The sequence below is a fragment of the Monodon monoceros genome, unplaced genomic scaffold (genome assembly GCF_005190385.1).
Source record: "Monodon monoceros isolate NGI ecotype Baffin Bay Population unplaced genomic scaffold, NGI_Narwhal_1 Super_Scaffold_6, whole genome shotgun sequence".
Taxonomy (NCBI): Eukaryota; Metazoa; Chordata; class Mammalia; order Artiodactyla; family Monodontidae; genus Monodon; species Monodon monoceros.
Window position 1 is genome coordinate 74,362,487 of NW_021703783.1, and position 5,843 is coordinate 74,368,329.

The following is a 5,843-nucleotide window of genomic DNA, read 5'->3' on the forward strand; positions in this document are numbered from 1 at the left end:
TCTATAACACAGGAGGCAAGAATATACAATGGGGGAAAAGACAGGCTCTTCAGTAAATGGTGTTGGGAAAACTTGACAGCTACATGTGAAAGAATCAAACTGGACTACTTTCTCACACCATATACAAAAATAAACTAAAAATGGCTTAAAGGCTTAAATATAAGACCTGAAACCATAAAACTCCTAGAAGAAGATATTTATCCATTCTTTTATTCATTGGCTTATGCTTAGCAGCTATGGTTGATATTTGTCCTTGTGTTTGGGGTGATATTCCATTTTATGAATGCAGTTCTCTCTAATGTAGAAGCCAGAAACTTACTTTCCCACCATCCTATGTAGTAAGAATGCAACCATGGAATCTAGGTCCACCAAATTCAGGCATATCTGTTCTGAATTTGTTTGGAATCTGGTGATGGTTAGAGGTAAGCTCTGCACAGAATCCATCTGGCAAGGATGAAGACAGAGACATCAGTTTGTTGAAGCTGCAGTCTCAGAGGGTCTGGAGGTAATGTCCAGCGCTTGGCTGTGAAGGGAGCTCCAGCTGGGGGGACCCCTGATAACTTCATTGGAGCAGCTCTGCAGTACAGGTGGAGACATCGTTCCTGGCTGCAATCCATCTGTGGGCCTCCTTTAGTGACCTTTAGCTGTTTAATTCTTTTTAAAATAAAATCTTTTTACTGCTGAAATGAGCCAGAGTGTGTTTCTTAGTTCTCAAAAAGCTCAACAATTTATGATCAGGAGTGAATGCCTTCAAACAGACTTTTTTCTCCTTTAAAGGTGAAAATTTTAATTCTCTTTTATGAATTATAAAGAGTATGCTTAGCTAATACTTCACAGTGTATTTTGTTGTAATTATCAGTAAGATAATTGTTGCAGATGGATAAATATGAATCTTCTGGGGAGGTGTTTCTCACTTTTATCTTCTTCATTACTCTAAGTGCACTAAAGAAAACGAAATTCCTTCAGTATTTATGGTTCACAGTTTTAAACTGCGAAAAGGACCCCTCTTCTAATTATTGTTAGTATGATTATCAGAGTTTGCAGGAGCGCTTGGTTAGGTTTCTATACTTCAATTATTTTCTTTAATTTTCTTTCTTTTTTTTTTTCTGACTACATGTTAGAATCTCTTTCTTTTACTTTAACCTTTGCTTTCCACTGCTTTTTTTTTTTACATCTTTATTGGAGTATAATTGCTTTGCAATGGTGTGTTAGTTTCTGCTGTATAACAAAGTGAATCAGCTATACATATACATATGTCCCCATATCTCCTCCCTCTTGCATCTCCCTCCCACCCTCCCTATCCCACCTCTCTAGGTGGTCACAAAGCACTGAGCTGATCTCTCTGTGCTATGCGGCTGCTTCCCACTAGCTACCTGTTTTACATATGTCCATGCCACTCTCTCATTTTGTCACAGCTTACCCTTCCCCCTCCCCATATCCTCAAGTCCATCCTCTAGTAGGTCTGTGTCTTTATTCCCGTCTTACCCCTAGGTTCTTCATGACATTTTCTTTTTCTTAGATTCCATATATATGTGTTAGCATACAGTATTTGTCTTTCTCTTTCTGACTTACTTCACTCTGTATGACAGACTCTAGGTCCATCCACCTCACTACAAATAGCTCAATTTCATTTCTTTTTATGGCTGAGTAATATTCCATTGTATATATGTGCCACATCTTCTTTATCCATTCATCCGATGATGGACACTTAGGTTGCTTCCATCTCCTGGCTATTGTAAATAGAGCTGCAATGAACATTGTGGTACATGACTCTTTTTGAATTATGGTTTTCTCAGGGTATATGCCCAGTAGTGGGATTGCTGGGTCATATGGTAGTTCTATTTGTAGTTTTTTAAGGAACCTCCATACTGTTCTCTATAATGGCTGTACCAATTCACATTCCCACCAGCAGTTCAAGAGTGTTCCCTTTTCTCCACAACCTCGCCAGCATTTATTGTTTGTAGATTTTTTGATGATGGCCATTCTGACTGGTGTGAGATGATATTGTAGTTTTGATTTGCATTTCTCTAATGATTAATGATGTTGAGCATTCTTTCATGTGTTTGTTGGCAGTCTGTATATCTTCTCTGGAGAAATGTCTATTTAGGTCTTCTGCCCATTTTTGGATTGGGTTGTTTGTTTCTTTGTTATTGAGCTGCATGAGCTGCTTGTAAATTTTGGAGATGAATCCTTTGTCAGTTGCTTCATTTGCAAATATAGTCTCCCATTCTGAGGGTTGTCTTTTGGTCTTGTTTATGGTTTCCTTTGCTGTGCAAAAGCTTTGAAGTTTCATTAGGTCCCATTTGTTTATTTTTGTTTTTATTTCCATTTCTCTAGGAGGTGGGTCAAAAAGGATCTTGCTGTGATTTATGTCATAGAGTGTTCTGCCTATGTTTTCCTCTAAGAGTTTGATAGTTTCTGGCCTTATTTTTAGGTCTTTAATCCATTTTGAGCTTATTTTTGTGTATGGTGTTAGGGAATGTTCTAATCTCATACTTTTACATGTACCTGTCCAGTTTTCCCAGCACTACTTATTGAAGAGGCTGTCCCTTCTCCACTGTACATTCCTGCCTCCTTTATCAAACATAAGGTGACCATATGTGTGTGGGTTTATCTCTGGGCTTTCTGTCCTGTTCCATTGATCTATATTTCTTTGTTTGTGCTGGCACCATACTGTCTTGATTACTGTAGCTTTGTAGTATAATCTGAAGTCAGGGAGCCTGATTCCTCCAGCTCCATTTTTTTCCTCAAGATTGCTTTGACTCTTCGGGGTCTTTTGTGTTTCCATACAAATTGTGAAATTTTTTGTTCTAGTTCTGTGAAAAATGCCATTGGTAGTTTGATAGGGATTGCATTGAATCTGTAGATTTCTTCGAGTAGTAGAGTCATTTTCACAATGTTGATTCTTCCAATCCAAGAACATGGTATATCTCTCCATCTATTTGTATCATCTTTAATTTCTTTCATCAGTGTCTTATAATTTTCTGCATGCAGGTCTTTTGTCTCCTTAGGTTTAATCCTAGATATTTTATTCTTTTTGTTGCAGTGGTAAATGGGAGTGTTTTCTTGATTTCACTTTTAGATTTTTCATCATTAATGTATACGAATGCCTGAGATTTCTGTGCATTAATTTTGTATCCTGCTACTTTACCAAATTCATTGATTAGCTCTAGTAGTTTTCTGGTAGCATCTTTAGGATTCTCTATGTATAGTATCATGTCATCTGCTAACAGTGACAGCTTTACTTCTTTTGTTTGAGAAGGATAGGTTTGAGAAGGATAGGTGTTAGCTCTTCTCTACCTCCATTTTGTTTAATTTTCTAATGATCAGAAGTAAATATCTCATGAGGGGGAATTGCCACAGCAAAGAAACTCACTTGACTATTTATCTTTATGAGAGTTTCTTTAGAAAATTTGAAACATACTCCCCAAACTCTGTGGGCAAGAAAGACCACATTGCTTCATTTTCTTTAATCAATTGAAATTTCACTTCAACTTCCAGCCTACAATACTGTTGAAAAACAGGTGTTTAGTAGTCATGTGTCAAAGTAAGCTTAAGGTGCTCTCTATCTCCTTCATATTATCTATCAACAAACCATCCTCCCATTTGAAATAGATAATATTTTCTTGACTTTTTATGCTAAAGTGGTATTCACATGCAAATTGAAACTCTTTTTCTAGAACCTGATTGTTGCTCTTTTTGTGGGTGTGTGTGATGTCTGATCTTATTTGTTACTCTTAGAATATCTCATTTTTGACTGGACTCAGAAGGAGAAGCTCTCAGAGAGGACAGCCTCTGTCTCTTGGCATTCTGTTCCTGGCCTTTCTATTTGGCCTCCTTCATTCTCTTGGCCAAAAGGTTAGCATATTCTGAAGCCTCTTCCTTATTTTTCTTAGTACGCTGTTTCTTCAAAGCAATATGCCAAAGTTTGTGTTGCAGAACACGTGGAGTAACAAAACGCTGAATCTTGGGTGCTTTGGTCCTAGGTTTCTTACCTTCTTTGTTTAGGGGCTTTCTCAAAACACACTAGTGGACATCATTTTCTTTAGAGAGATTGAAAAGCTTGCGGATTCTGCTAGCTTTTTTGGGCCCCAGGCGACGAGGCACAGTAGTATCAGTGAGTCCAGGAATATCTTTCTCCTCTTTTTTTACAGTGACCAAATTGAGAATGCTCAGATTGGCATCCACAATGCAACACCATACAGATTTGTGCTTTCTTTCTCCAGTCCTCCTTGGTCTGTAACAGGAATGCCCCTTACTCAGTAGCAAGCGGACTTGGCCATGGGTCAGGACACCCTGCTTCATGGGGAAACCCTGTTTGTCATTCCCACCACTGATTTGGACCACATAACCCTTCCGTTCTTCACCTAGAACATCAGCAGCAACTTCTGTGGCCATACGCTTCTCATAAAAGGTACGAAGTTTTTGTTCATCGTCCACTTCAATGAGTTTCTGGCAGCCAGTGGCCAGGAAAGAGATGTTCAGCTTCATTCTGAAGCGGCCGACTGCCACCGAGGCGCCACGAAAAAGAGACCCCCTGATTGTTGCTCTTAAGCTCTACCAGTATGGGAATTTTGGAGCCTAAACATTAGAGGCTTCTTCCTCCTCTTGTCCTCCTAGCCCTTCCTCCCCTAGGGACTTAGATTCCTAGGGTCCTACAGCAGAGCAAAAACTTAATGGATACAGCTTCCAGTTCCAGCTATGATAGAAAATAGGTATCAGATTGGTTTCAGGAAAATAAGTTATCAGATTGGTTTCCCACATCTTTAGGACCTCCTATGCATAGTATCATGTCATCTAGTATCATAGTATCATAGTAACTAGTAACTAGTATCATAGTATCATGTCATCTGCAAACAGTGGCAGTTTTATTTCTTTTCCAATTTGTATTCCTTTTATTTCTTTTTCTTCTGTGATTGCCGTGGCTAGGACTTACAAAACTATGTTGAATAACAGTGGTGAGAGTGGGCAGCTTTGTCTTGTTCCTGATCTTAGAGGAAATGGTTTCAGTTTTTCACCATTGAGAATGGTGTTGGCTGTGGGTTTGTCATATATGGCCTTTATTATGTTGAGGTAGGTTCCCTCTATGCCTACTTTCTGGAGAGTTTTTATCATAAATCGGTGTTGAAAGCTTTTTCTGCATCTATTAAGATGATCATATGGTTTTTATCCTTCAATTTGTTAATATGGTGTATTACATTGATTGATTTGCGTATATTGACGAATCCTTGCATTCTTGGGATAAACCCCACTTGATCGTTGTGTATGATTCTTTTAATGTGCTATTGGATTCTGTTTGCTAGTATTTTGTTGAGGAGCTTTGCCTCTATGTTCATCAGTGATATTGGCCTGTGTTATTGATATGTATGTTCCTATGACCATTTTTTTAATTGTTTTGGGTTTGTTTTCATAGGTGTTCGTTTGCTCTTGTGTTTCCCACTTAGAGAAGTTCCTTTAGCATTTGTTGTAGAGCTGGTTTGGTGGTGCTGAATTCTCTTAGCTTTTGCTTGTCTGTATAGCTTTTGATTTCTCCATCAAATCTGAATGAGATCCTTGCCGGGTAGAGTAATCTTGGTTATAGGTTCTTCCCTCTCATCACTTTAAGTATATCACGCCACTCTATTCTGGCTTGTAGAGTTTGTGCTGAGAAATCAGCTGTTAATCTTATGGGAGTTTTCTTGTCTGTTATTTGTCATTTTTCTCTTGCTTCTTTCAATAATTTGTCCTTAATTTTTGCCAATTTGATTACTATGTGTCTCGGCGTGTTTCTCCTTGGTTTTATCCTGTATGGGACTCTCTGCGCTTCCTGGACTTGATTGACTATTTCCTTTCCCATGTTAGGG

General features: G+C 38.5%; 1 pseudogene; it reads right to left on the reverse strand.

The window, feature by feature from the left end:
- Positions 1–3,747: 3,747 nt before the first annotated feature.
- On the reverse strand, positions 3,748–4,491 carry LOC114885179 (annotated as a pseudogene).
- Between the last annotated feature and the right edge of the window lie 1,352 nt (positions 4,492–5,843).